Genomic DNA, 15,042 nt, shown 5'->3' on the forward strand with positions numbered 1-15,042 from the left:
CGTGGTCGGGGGAGAACACGTTTGTAAAATTCTACAAATTTGATACCCTGGCTAAAGAGGACCTGGAGTTCTCTCATTCGGTGCTGCAGAGTCATCTGCACTCTCCCGCCCGTTTGGGAGCTTTGGTATAATCCCCATGGTCCTGACGGAGTCCCCAGCATCCACTAGGACGTTAGAGAAAATAAGATTTTACTTACCGATAAATCTATTTCTCGTAGTCCGTAGTGGATGCTGGGCGCCCATCCCAAGTGCGGATTGTCTGCAATACTTGTACATAGTTATTGTTACAAAAAAATCGGGTTGTTCTTGTTGTGAGCCGTCTGTTCAGAGGCTCCTACGTTGTCATACTGTTAACTGGGTTCAGATCACAAGTTGTACGGTGTGATTGGTGTGGCTGGTATGAGTCTTACCCGGGATTCAAAATCCTTCCTTATTGTGTACGCTCGTCCGGGCACAGTATCCTAACTGAGGCTTGGAGGAGGGTCATAGGGGGAGGAGCCAGTGCACACCACCTGATCCTAAAGCTTTATTTTTGTGCCCTGTCTCCTGCGGAGCCGCTAATCCCCATGGTCCTGACGGAGTCCCCAGCATCCACTACGGACTACGAGAAATAGATTTATCGGTAAGTAAAATCTTATTTTTGTAAAACACCAAGTTCAATATCCGAAAATGTCCTAGAGGAGGAGTTGTGTACTATTTCCTGGCTTTTGCTGGATTTTTTCCTTTGGCGTTCACACTGCCTGCCATGTCTGGTTCTGGCTCTCCAAGGACATCTCGTCGTGTGCGTGTCTTCACCCCTAAAGGCAGATATCTCTGCACTGAGCTGGTACCAGCTGTGGCCATGTCAGAATCACTCTGCGAGTTGCCACTAGATACTTCTGTCTCCAATGGAAACCGTGTCCTTTTATTGAATTTAGTGCGGAAGCATTTGGGGTGAAGCGTCTGCTTACTTGCCCATAAATACACCCAATTTAGTTCATAGTCCTGGGTAGAGATAGAAATAGGAGGTTATTACAGAAACAGGCTATGTGGGTAAATTGTCTCAATACAGTAACACCGTCAGGACTGAATCAGACTTTTTCTCTCACTTGTTACCTTTAAACTTCATTGTGTTGTGTATTTAATGAGTAATTGGTAATGGTTTATGATGGTATAATCAGTATGTAGCATGTGTAACAGACATACATAACATGGCTTTCATGTGCAGCAGGTGTTTAATCACCAGCTGACCGTTATTTGTGTGATAATGATAAAGTTACAATGTTCTAACTTGTGCAAAATCATCATGTGATACTCTCTTGCTGTACTACCCGGAAACATCTATGTCTGCTAAGTGAAAGTTTTTTACCTGTTGAACTTGTATGTATAATGGTTTCCATGGTGATGGGGTTAGTCACATATTTTTGTTCATGATTGATGATGTCAACAGGAAATTGAATCCTGGTGACACCCATGGAAGTTTGCATGAGACCCATCAGAAACCTTTGTCCCATATCCAAATGAGCTTAGAAGACATCCCGCAAAAATTCCTGCACTGCTTGTGCAGTTTGCAAATATCAAAGGACTTGCACCAATGTAAGCATTTGATCTTCAGGCTATCTGTATATAAAAATGGAGTATTCTGGAATCAAGATGTAGAATAAAATGCATTTCTATTGCAACCCTAACTGGTGAAATGCATTAATGGAGTGGAATACAGCAGTAGGTGGATAAGAGAAGGCATTCAAATCTTTAAGGTGATAAATGAAGAGAGAGGAGAGTCCTCTGAACTGTTTGTCTCTTCTTTCAGATAAACAATGGCACATTTGTGAATCATATTTTACTGGAGACTCATTGTTCCAGTTCAGTCTTCTGTTTCATGTTTAAGTTTATCTACAACAAGAGAGGTCATCAACTGTATCATTTACAAAATATTATACCTCAGTATAATATACACTTTCCCCACTAATATTAGCCATATGGTTTTACTTTTGCCTACGACATGATTTGTAATTGAGTTCATGATTTATGCATTATATACACAGTATATTTGACTTTTTCCAGGTTGGAGCCCTGTGGGATAAATTTGTGGCTTGGCCGCATTTAACCTTTATCTTTACATAACCTTCACTGTCTGTCAACTTCTGTTAATAGAACTTATATGTCTGGTCGACACATGGTCATTGAATCTGCATCTTTAGGTTATATTGTGTTGCCGTGCTTAAGCTTATTAGCTGGTAGATGGTTGATGCATTTACACTCCGATATTAAATAGAAAATGACACATGTCACAACTACAACAACATTATGTTCATATAACAACAATAAACAGTAGCATTTGAACTTGATGAATGTCAGGCATACAAGAGTAAATACTTATTCTCCACGATAGCGTAGAGATAGTGGAGATATGTGTCTTGACAGTTTTAGTAGGAAATGCTAAAGCCAGATTACTGTATTAGCGCACAGTGTAATAATGTGGTGAAGTGTCTTCTACAGAAGCCACTATATTATGCAGACAGAAAAATGTGAGTTGCATTTTCAAATAAAATGCAATTAAATACTAAGCTCCACCTTAAGGTGCTTACACATGGTAAGATTCAAGCTAACCCCGATTCGCACTATGCGATAGGGGGTAGGTCGGCATCGCAAGCACATAATGACTGTGCTTGCGATACTAACTATGGGGGTAATTCCAAGTTGATCGCAGCAGGATTTTTGTTTGCAGTTGGGCAAAACCATGTGCACTGCAGGGGCGGCAGATTTAACATGTGCAGAGAGAGTTAGATTTGGGTGTGGTATGTTCAATCTGCAATCTAATTTGCAGTGTAAAAATAAAGCAGCCAGTATTTACCCTGCACAGAAATAAAATAACCCACCCAAATCTAACTCTCTCTGCACATGTTATATCTGCCTCCCCTGCAGTGCACATGGTTTTGCCCAACTGCAAAAAAATGTCCTGCTGCGATCAACTTGGAATTACCCCCTATGTGCGGTTTTGCCTAAGTGTCAAATTTGACTATCTTTTCTACAAGATAGTCAAAACTGACTTGCCTGCACAGTCTATCTAGGCTTGCGATGCCGACCACGCAACGGCATCGCATCGGGATCCCAAGCTGACTTTCACCTTGCGATCTGCAGTAACTTTCCTTACGATTTTGACTATATAGTCAAAATCGTAAGAAATTTTTTTACCGTGTGTACCAGCGCTATGTAATTGGTAGTAGCGCCCCTGCAACAGTCCCCTCTCCTTCCGCATTGACTGCCCGGCGCTGCTGTGAATGCTGGGATGTGCTTCCCTCATCCCAGCATTCACAGCAGCACCGGGCAGCCAATGCTGAAGGAGAGGGGACTGCTGCAGCTGCACCACTACCAATTACATAGCGCTGCTGCGGCTCCAGTCCCCCTCTCTCCTCCTCCTCCCCTGGCCGGGATCTAATCATCTGCCAGCACCGAGGAGCATGAAGAGATGGTAAGTATCTCTCTCTCTCTCTCTCTCTCTCTATATATATATATATATATATATCTATTCTGTCTGCCGCAATGTGTAAAAAGGGGGACTGGCTGCCGTAATGTGTAAAAATGGGAATACTGTCTGCCGTAATGTGTAAAAAGGGGGACGCTGTCTGCCGTAATGTGTAAAAAGGGGGACACTGTCTGTCGTAATGTATAAAAAGGGGGACGCTGTCTGCCGTAATGTGTAAAAATGGGAATGCTGTCTGCCGTAAAGTGTAAAAAGGGGGACACTGTCTGCCGTAATGTGTAAAAAGGTGGACACTGTCTGCCGTAATGTGTAAAAAGGGGACACTGTCTGCCATAATGTGTAAAAATGGGAATGCTGTCTGCCGTAATGTGTAAAAAGGGGGACGCTGTCTGCCGTAATGTGTAAAAAGGGGGACACTGTCTGCCGTAATGTGTTAAAAGGGGGATGCTGTCTGCCGTAATGTGTAAAAATGGGAATGCTGTCTGCCGTAATGTGTAAAAAGGGGACACTGTCTGCCATAATGTGTAAAAATGGGAATGCTGTCTGCCGTAATGTGTAAAAAGGGGGACGCTGTCTGCCGTAATGTGTAAAAAGGGGGACACTGTCTGCCGTAATGTGTTAAAAGGGGGACGCTGTCTGCCGTAATGTGTAAAAATGGGAATGCTGTCTGCTGTAATGTGTAAAAAGGGGATACTGTCTGCCGTAATGTGTAAAAAGGGGGACGCTGTCTGCTGTAATGTGTAAAAAGGGGACGCTGTCTGCCGTAATGTCTAAAAAGGGGATGTTATCTGCCGTAATGTGTAAAAAGGGGGACGCTGTCTGCCATAATGTGTAAAAAGGGGGACGCTGTCTGCCGTAATGTGTAAAAAGGGGGACACTGTCTGCCGTAATGTGTAAAAAGGGGGGTGCTGTTTGCCGTAATGTGTAAAAAGGAGGACGCTGTGTGCCGTAATGTGTAAAAAGGGGACGCTGTCTGCCATAATGTGCAAAAAGGGGACGCTGTCTGCCGTAATGTGTAAAAAGGGGGATGCTGTCTGCCGTAATGTGTATGTCTGCCATAATGTGTAAAAAGGGGACGCTGTCTGCCATAATGTGCAAAAAGGGGACGCTGTCTGCCGTAATGTGTAAAAAGGGGGATGCTGTCTGCCATAATGTGTATGTCTGCCATAATGTGTAAAAAGGGGGACGCTGTCTGCCATAATTTGCAAAAAGGGGACTCTGTCTGCCATAATGTGTAAAAAGGAGGACGCTGTCTGCCGTAATGTGCAAAAAGGGGACGCTGTCTGCCGTAATGTGTAAAAAGGGGGACGCTGTCTGCTGTAATGTGTAAAAAGGGGGACGCTGTCTGCCATAATATGTAAAAACGGGGATGCTGTCTGCTGTAATGTGTAAAAGGGGACGCTTTCTGCCGTGATGTGTAAAAAGGGGGACTGTCTGCCGTAATGGGTAAAAGGGGCTCTACCTGGTGTAGAGCCCCCCCCTATCTTGCATAGGGGAGTGCCAATCCCGTTTCTTGCACATAGCGCTAAAATGCCTAGTTACGGCACTGGTGTGTACACACGATAAGGCTGACAGTATAAGCATAAGGGCCATTGAAAAACGAGGGGATTTTAGTGTTGCCCCTTTAATCATTTACTAGTATTTTCCCTTTTAAGGAATTCAGCTAATTTTTTTAGCAGTCAACAGTAGTTAAGGGCCTAATTCAGCTTCAGATGCAGTTTTGCGAAATATCGCGAAACTACAAACCTTTTCTTTAACATGCGGGGGGGTGCCCATCACAAGGCAAAGTTGACACGCATGCCAGGTCCTGCTCCCTTCTCCCCCCTGCTAGCATGCGAGTGCATAGCTGCTCACATGATTAAGGTAGCCCCTTGCATGTGCAGCCTAGATGCATAGGCAGTCAGAGGGCAGCCATCTTTTGGGATGTCACGCAGTCACCATGGCCCACCCCTCCAACGGTCCGGACATGCCTCTGTTGTCCAGAGTGCCCCACAAAATGCAGTGTCAATGCCCTGTTCCCGCCCCCCCTCCAGGTCTTACACTGTGATCGCAGTTTAGGACCTTACACATACAGTACGTGTGAACCTGAATCGGGCCCTAGGTGCGGAGGAGTTAATACTAGTGTGAAACAGGATAACTGCCTCTTTGATGTGATTTTTCAGGACTGGTATGTACCCTTTGTACCTAATCACTCCTGTGCGATTTTGCAGAGGGTTGCAATCCGATAGCCGCCTCCCATAGAGATGAAAACCCGCCCCATGCAAGTGTGTGAATGCATGCATACGCTGTGTGAAAACTTTGCCAGACAGCGGACATCTGCAAATTCATTCGATTTCACTCACCATCGAATGGTTTTTCCATTCTGTGCAGTCTGTGCATAGCCCAGGACTTACCCGTACAGTGCGATAGAGTCAGGCTGATCGGGGCCGGAGCTGACATCACACACTCTCCCTGAAAATGCTTGGGAACACCTGCGTTTTTCCTAACACTCCCAGAATATTGGCAGTTACCACCCCCGATTGCCCGCCTCCTGTCAATCAACTTGCAGGCGCATAGCAATCAAAATTTTTGAACAATTCTTTTGCTGTTTGGCCTTGCGCATTGCGATCAATACGCATTCAATAGATAATCGCCGGTCATGCGAAATCACACAACAGCGTTCAGGTCTGAATTAGGCCCATAGACGTGTGTAGTCCATAGGGTCGACCACACTTAGGTCAACAGTGTCTAGGTCGACCACTATTGGTTGACAGTGACTAATTCAACACCCAAAATAGGTCGAAACAAGCACTAGGCTGACATGAGCAAGGTCGACATGACAAAAGGTCCAGATGAGGTTTTTTTTTTAAAATTGTGTTGTTTTCTTCATAGAGTGACCGAGAACCCCAATTAGTGCACCGTGTCCCCTCGTTGGTTCGCTTCACTCGCCATGCTTTGGGCAAAGTTACCATTCCCAATCGAAGTCCACATGGATCGTAACATATGAAAAAGGTCAAAAAATGAAAAAAAAAAGATGAAAAACTCGTCTACCTTTTGTAATGTCGACCTAGTACATGTCGACCAAGTGACCATGTCGACCTAATGCATGTTGACCAATAGAGGTTGACCTAATGACTATTGACCTAAGTGTGGTCGACCTACAGACCGGATACCCCCATAGACCCTCATTCACGTTGAATTGGAAATATTCGAAAATCGCAAATGGGCGATTTGTGGACATTTGCGCATGCGCTGACCTTCACAGTCAATCGCATCCTTCACAATTGACAGCGGTGGCCATCAGGGGGGTGCATTGATGTGGTGTTGCATGGGCATGGTTTGGACAATGGAGGCATGTCCATACTGTTTTCAGGGAGACCGCATGACATCACACTCGGTCGCTGTGACCCAAAAAATGAAAGCGGTCAGCCTGCATACACAGCCTAGTTGCATATGCAGGGGATCAACCCTAATTTCTGACTTAGTGCTACAATTGTTTTGCAATCGCAGTGCTGGCCGCCGATTAGCATGCAAGGCGACCTATCCCTGTGTTGGGCGGCCCCCAGCATGCAATTTAATCAGTAGAAGATTCTGCTTTTTAGCAGAATCTGCAGCTCATTATGAATGGAGGGTTTGTTACTCAGGATTGTTAGCAAACCAAATTAGTAAGCAATTGGGCAAAACTATGTTGCCTTGCAGGTGGGGCAGATGTAACATGTGCAGAGAGAGTTAGATTTGGGTGGGGTGTATTCAAACTGAAATCTAAATTGCAGAGCAAAACTAAAGCTGCCAGTATTTACCATGCACAGAAACAATATAATTAACGATGTGCACCGGACCCGATTTGGATTTGGATTTGTCTGCAAGATTTGGATTTGTCAAATAGCTGTGACGGCCTTTGGATTTGGATTTGGAGTTTTTTTTTTGAAATTGACAAAAATCACATCATTTTTTTTTATTTTCTTTGACCCTAGAGTATTATCAACCTCATTAACATTAATTTCCAGGCATTTGCAGACAATTTTTACCACCGTATAGCTCACAATGTTGCTTTCATCGACTTTAGGTCAAAGTCTGCAGCGAGCTGCAGGGGCAAATGCAGGATTTACATGGGGGTGGGGGTTCCATACACACTCTAAAAATAGATAAATATATATATATATAAAAATATGCTGTGTATGTATATATATATATATATATGTATATATATATATATATACAATTTGGAACAGCCCGGCACTCCCTAGGAGTATCCAATATTGAGCCCAGGTGCCCTCCGTGATGGAGCAGGAATAAACGCAGAAAGAATCGGCGGCACTCCAGGACTTAAAGTTTCAAAAAGTGGTGTATTAAGACATCACAAATACAGCAATTATAATGGATATTGCTGTATTTGTGATCTCTTAATACACCACTTTTTGAAACTTTAAGTCCTGGAGTGCCGCCGATTCTTTCTACGTTTATATATATATATATGTATATATATATATATATTTGGTTACTAATAAAGAGAGGATGACTTTACAAACACACATTTATTACCAGTGAGTATCTATATTCTATGAAAAAACAAATGAAAAAATAAATAAATAAAAAGTTTTCTTTTTTTTTTCAATATATGTATATATATATATATATATATATATATATATATATATATATATATATTTATTCATACTTCTATCTTATTGTAGGGCGATCTCAAATAGGAAGTTCTACCAAACATTGCTAAATTATGGAAGTCAATTATTATTTTTTAAAATAACTCTCAGTAAGTATTATTGATTCAATCATTAAAAGACAAAATGATGTCATTAACACAATTATTACAATTTGAATCTCTCTTTTAATTAAGCATATGGTGGACCATATCTTTATGAAAATACAGTCGTTTCAAATTAAATAAATTATCTGTTATTCATAAGTAAGTAAAATCATATCAATTTATCAATTGGGGAGTCATTCATTAGACAATCATTATTACATCATATGTTATTAGGTTTTATTCCAGTTGGATAATTGTCTTATTAAATAGACAAATAAAACAAATCTGTATGAGGTCAGCTAATTTTAATACAAATACCGTGACGTTTTTGTGCATATTCCTTCTTGTTCTTATTGTTCCTCTCTATTTCTTTTATTCTTTTTAATTTTATTTTTGGATCACACCCTAAGAAAACACCCCTGAAGAAGTCGCTATAAGACGAAACGTGTTGGGTGAAAATACTTTTATTGTTTGTAAAAGTTGAAAGTCAATATTGTGTCTGTAATGAACAATAATACATTGTAAAAATGTTTATCAACTTCTTTTTTTGGAAAAGAGAATTTAAAATTGTTTTTAGCAATAAAAAGAAACAAGTGTTTTAAAGCAAAAGGGTGTGTTTGAAAAAGTCATCCTCTCTTTATTAGTAACCAAATATAATTATACCAAATTGCATTTAATTCTTAACCAAATATAAATATATTGAATAATACTTCAATAAGTGCGCTCCACAGAGATATACTTTTTGGTTTCTATTTGATATTGGTCTCTTTCGACAAGGGATAATCTTCTGTGTAGAAGCTTGCCCATCGATAAAGGTGTAGGTTTAAAGTGAGTATTTTTAATTAAAAAGAACAAGAGTTCCAATTTCAGAGCGCATTAAGGGTTTGTTTAGTTATATATATATATATATATATATATATATATATATATATATAGCAGCAAGAACGGCAGGTGCAGCACTCCAATGATTTGAAGACACGTTATATAGGAATTACAACGTTTCAATGCCCTTTATTTTGTGGCATTTTCGTCAGGTAAACAAAAAGAACATACAACCATCTTACCTTAAATAGGTATCACCCTGTGCAACACGAGGATGCCGCGGCGGGGCTTCACGCCCGGCACCCGGCGCATTCATAATGACGTCACGGCGCTCAGAACGCGACACGCCGGACCTCAAACGTGACAACACCATCACCATAGTTACAAGTGACAACAATAGACATTCAGACAGCACTAGGTCAGATTAAGGTCACAATAGCAGGATGCAGCGCATAAACAATGTCACAGCTGATTAGAGTAATCATAGGAAGATAACATAATGCACTGATACTCATATTGCTAAACATGCACATTAAATGACTATTGGAACTGACAAGTATGGTCACAATAGTAAGGAGCCATTATCATGTGGCTCCTTGCTGGTTAATATTAGACCCAGATTGGGGTAATGGAGGTGTGAGGTGTGGTGCCTTTGGACTGGCTGAGCTGGATGGCTTTAGTGTGGCATACCTTTACATTCTATTAACACTTTTCACTTATTAATTTTCCAACACTATTTCTCTATTTTAATTACATTTCATGTTTGTATCACCCTCTCTATAGCTTCGGCTTCTTAAATACTAATTTATTAACACTATAGTTTTTTACACTGGTATGCCACGCTGGGCTTTCTGGCTCATTCTGGTGTTTTGGGGTGCCACACCCTGCACCTAGATATAGCGCTAGGGACCCCAAATATACAGAGAGGCCCTGATGCGGCTTTGGGGCTTAACCACACATTTGCGCAAATATGTGTAACGAAGATCTCTGAATTCTATTATCATGTGGGATTTATATCTGGTTACTGTTATCATTCAGGGTGCTGGGGAAACCAATTGCTTTTTTTCTTGCTCAGAAATACCCCTTCCTTTCGAGCACCTGAATGATATCACTAAGCTAATTGAGCATTTACCAATCTATATGTCTGTTGTGAGAGGCAGAGAGGTTCCTGCATTAGGAGGAGGTGCAGGCCCTGACATGCCACATGGAGCATTATGGGGTTGCTCCAAGGTAGGTAGCTCTTAGCTTAGACATATTTTAGTAAGGAGCCATTATCATGTGGCTCCTTGCTGGTTAATATTAGACCCAGATTGGGGTAATGGAGGTGTGAGGTGTGGTGCCTCTGGACTGGCTGAGCTGGATGGCTTTAGTGTGGCATACCTTTACATTCTATTAACACTTTTCACTTATTAATTTTCCAACACTATTTCTCTATTTTAATTACATTTCATGTTTGTATCACCCTCTCTATAGCTTCGGCTTCTTAAATACTAATTTATTAACACTATAGTTTTTTACACTGGTATGCCACGCTGGGCTTTCTGGCTCATTCTGGTGTTTTGGGGTGCCACACCCTGCACCTAGATATAGCGCTAGGGACCCCAAATATACAGAGAGGCCTTGATGCGGCTTTGGGGCTTAACCACACATTTGCGCAAATATGTGTAACGAAGATCTCTGAATTCTATTATCATGTGGGATTTATATCTGGTTACTGTTATCATTCAGGGTGCTGGGGAAACCAATTGCTTTTTTTCTTGCTCAGAAATACCCCTTCCTTTCGAGCACCTGAATGATATCACTAAGCTAATTGAGCATTTACCAATCTATATGTCTGTTGTGAGAGGCAGAGAGGTTCCTGCATTAGGAGGAGGTGCAGGCCGTGACATGCCACATGGAGCATTATGGGGTTGCTCCAAGGTAGGTAGCTCTTAGCTTAGACATATTTTAGTAAGGAGCCATTATCATGTGGCTCCTTGCTGGTTAATATTAGACCCAGATTGGGGTAATGGAGGTGTGAGGTGTGGTGCCTCTGGACTGGCTGAGCTGGATGGCTTTAGTGTGGCATACCTTTACATTCTATTAACACTTTTCACTTATTAATTTTCCAACACTATTTCTCTATTTTAATTACATTTCATGTTTGTATCACCCTCTCTATAGCTTCGGCTTCTTAAATACTAATTTATTAACACTATAGTTTTTTACACTGGTATGCCACGCTGGGCTTTCTGGCTCATTCTGGTGTTTTGGGGTGCCACACCCTGCACCTAGATATAGCGCTAGGGACCCCAAATATACAGAGAGGCCTTGATGCGGCTTTGGGGCTTAACCACACATTTGCGCAAATATGTGTAACGAAGATCTCTGAATTCTATTATCATGTGGGATTTATATCTGGTTACTGTTATCATTCAGGGTGCTGGGGAAACCAATTGCTTTTTTTCTTGCTCAGAAATACCCCTTCCTTTCGAGCACCTGAATGATATCACTAAGCTAATTGAGCATTTACCAATCTATAAGTATGGTCACAATGCAGAGACTCGCCGTATATAGATAATAATACATACGGCTAAAAGATCAAGCAGTATGTCGTATAGCAGCATATCATATATATGAGCAAGACGGATTCGCATACTAATGCGCCAACAAGTGCTACATATACATAAAGTGCTAATATAGTGCAATTAGTTAATCACAATTGGCCAGCACATTAATGCCTGAATGTTCATTGAGGCCATTAGGGGCCACCGTACCCAATCTGAAGATCCAGCGTGCCTCACATTGTAGTAGTTTAAGACCCCTATTACCACCTCGTAAAGACTGCGGAATATGATCTATCATTCTATATTTCAAAGTGGTAAGGTTGTGGGAAGCAGCCAGGAAATGCCTTGCCACTGGCTGATCACTCTTACCAACAGTCAAAGCAGTCTTAATGGCCGAACGATGAGCGGCCATCCTATCTTTAAAGGGGCACTCCGTCTTGCCTATATAGGATAGGCCGCACGGGCAAATGATCTGGTATACAGTGAACTTAGACTTACAGGTAAGTCTGTGCTTGATATACACAATCTTTCCTGTTTGGGGATGGTAAAACGTGTCACCTGGGATCAAAAATTTACAAGTGACACAGGTACAGCGTATACAGCCCAACTTGCCTCTATAGATATCAGGGGCTGGCACAGAAATGTCTGCTTTAACTAGAATGTCACGTATATTGCGACCTCGTTTGTGGCAGGGCATCAATTGGGTATCGGTCAAGTGGCAATCAGGGTCAGATTCAATCAAGGGCCATAATTTTTTAGAAACTTTATTAATAGTACCACTAGCCGTGGTAAATTGAGTGACCCATGGAAGAATTTTGCGTTCTTTTTTGATGCTAGGTTGCAATAATTCCATCCTATCCATATTAAGGACCCTAATTTTAGTTTGTTGCAACAGGTCAGGATCGTATCCTCGTTCAAGAAATTTAGATAGTAAATTATTAATCTGGACACTTCCGGTGGGCGGGCCATCCAGCATGGCTGCTTTTTAGCTAAGCTCCGGCTTGCAGGTGGAAAATCCACTGACATCCCCTGCTAATTGCCCTCTTCTCGCCTGAGAAACATCTTAAACTAATCCCTATAGCATAGGGAACCTAACGATACCTTGCAAAGGTAGGAGCGTATTTAAGTACCCCCGAAGTTTGGCCCTCAAGGAGAAGGCCTGCATGACCGCCGGCGTGGGTCCCGGCGCGAAGATTGAAAGACCGACAGTACCTGTCTTTTGCCGCTTACGTGGAGACACCCCGGTACCTGCAGCTTATTGGTGGCAAGTCGGCGTTGCTACGGTGAGGAGGCTCCGTGTGATCCTGGTGGCCCGGCGGCTCCCGCTTCCGATTGCTCGGCTGCCCCTGGATGCTGACTGAGGTGAAGCACTGCGCGGACGGGGACCTCTGGAACGGCGAGCCAGACCCGACACCCCCCCCCCCCCCCGCGCCGCCCCCCGCGTGTCCTCCCGGGGCTGTGCGGCGGTGTCTGGGGACGAGACCGACGAGCAGGACAACAGCGGGCTAGTGACGGTGGGGCGCTGTGGCGGAGATGGCCCCTGAGACAGAGGAAGCTGGTCTGGCACCCCCCTGCTGACAAGTGTGTACTGCGGTAGCCGGAGGAGGGCCTGGGTGATCGGCTACAACGAAGACGGAGATTCCGGTGAGGCACCTCTCAACGTCTGCTGAACGGAAGCTGCCGGGTATCTGGAGGGTGGGCGCTACTGCCCTCAACACCCGAGCCTCTGATCCTGGTGCCGAGGCTTGGACGTCGGGTTTGCCTTGTTCCTGTACATTTCAGCGGTGGTGAGGATCGGGACGAGCCCTGTGCCTGCACGAGTGAACCCCTCAAGAGGAAACAAAAGGCTGTGAACTACCTCTGCATAGCTGCTGTCAGAGCTGGCTGCGTGGTCCTGTTACCAGAAACTACAGCTTTACACAGAGACCTTATACAACTCCCTGGTATAGTGCTCACTCTCCCCTTCCTACTTAAACCCCCTTGGTGTTGGGGTGTGAGAGCACGGACCTCTCTCATACTACTCCTTCTGCATCTTGCTGCTCTCTTCCTTTCTATCCCTATACTTTTATTGCTATATTTTCTTCTGTCCCTTTCTGTTTACTGAAATGCGAGTCTGCTGAGATTTCTGTGCAGTAATTTTGTGAGATTACACCGCCATCTGGTGGCTACTTGATTCTTGCAACGTACTTGGCCACACTAATCCACTGTTACCTTTTATAAAGTTTTTTTATTTTTATTTTTTATTTTTCTCAGGGGCAATTTATAATATTTCTCCCAATACCTGTCCCATGGTTGTTTTGCCCTGACATAGGTTCCAACCAGGAGATCTCAGGGTACGGTGCCACTGCACTACCTATATCTGTTCTACGTATAAAGTACCTTCTATAAAGTTTTTTTTATTTTTTATTTTTCTCAGGGGCAATTTATACTATTTCTCCCAATACTTGTCCCACGGTTGTTTTGCCCTGACATAGGTTCCAACCAGGAGCTCTCAGGGTACGGTGCCACTGCAATACCTATATCTGTTCTACGTGTAAAGTACCTTCTATAAAGCTATTTTATTTTTATTTTTTATTTTTCTCAGGGGCAATTTATAATAATTCTCCCAATACTTATTCCACGGTTGTTTTGCCCTGACATAGGTTCCAACCAGGAGATCTCAGGGTACGGTGCCGCTGCACTACCTATATCTGTTCTACGTGTAAAGTGCCTTCTATAAAGTTGTTTTATTTTTATTTTTCTCAGGGGCAATTTATAATATTTCTCCCAATACTTGTCCCACGGTTGTTTTGCCCTGACATAGGTTCCAACCAGGAGATCTCAGCGTACGATGCCATTGCACTACCTATATCTGTTCTACGTGTAAAGTACCTTCTATAAAGTTTTTTTTTTCTTTTTCTCAGGGGCAATTTATAATATTTCTCACAATACTTGTCCCATGGTTGTTTTGCCCTGACATAGGTTCCAACCAGGAGATCTCAGGGTACGGTGCCACTGCACTACCTATATCTGTTCTACGTGTAAAGTAATGTTTATTTAAATTTTGCTGTTAGCTAAAAAAAAAATGAGTAGCTCTGACATATCAGCTGACACAAATCTTTACGTGAGGTGTTTTATTATCATATATTGCAGTGTGTTGGTATAAAAGTCCCTAGCTGATTACAGTTAACGGTCTACGGACCGGGGGATGGACAAATACGTCCATAAAACTCCAGCGGTTAGATCTTCCCAGTCCTCAGTTACTACAAGAATGAGTAAATCCAAAAACACGACAGTAAAGTCTAACCCCCCCTCGCCCCCGGAGGCGGCGAACTCCCGTGACCAAACTCAGGAGGTGGAGGCGCTTCCTGATCAACCCTGGATGGTACATATGGCCCGGGAGCTCTCCCGTCTCCTTATGCCCCAAATTGACAAGAAACTTGAGAATATCCCTTTAATTGACAAAAGGCTTGAACAGATACAGACAC

General features: G+C 42.9%; 1 long non-coding RNA gene across 1 annotated transcript in view; it reads left to right on the forward strand.

Annotated features, from left to right (window-relative positions):
• The first annotated feature begins 1,453 nt into the window (after positions 1-1,453).
• LOC134933502 (uncharacterized) overlaps positions 1,454-15,042 on the forward strand; it is a 107,652-nt gene continuing 94,063 nt past the window's right edge. The window contains exon 1 of the long non-coding RNA XR_010179725.1: positions 1,454-1,575. This is a non-coding gene — a long non-coding RNA (uncharacterized LOC134933502). The remainder of the gene's footprint in view (positions 1,576-15,042) is intronic.

This window comes from Pseudophryne corroboree, chromosome 1 (genome assembly GCF_028390025.1).
Source record: "Pseudophryne corroboree isolate aPseCor3 chromosome 1, aPseCor3.hap2, whole genome shotgun sequence".
Taxonomy (NCBI): Eukaryota; Metazoa; Chordata; class Amphibia; order Anura; family Myobatrachidae; genus Pseudophryne; species Pseudophryne corroboree.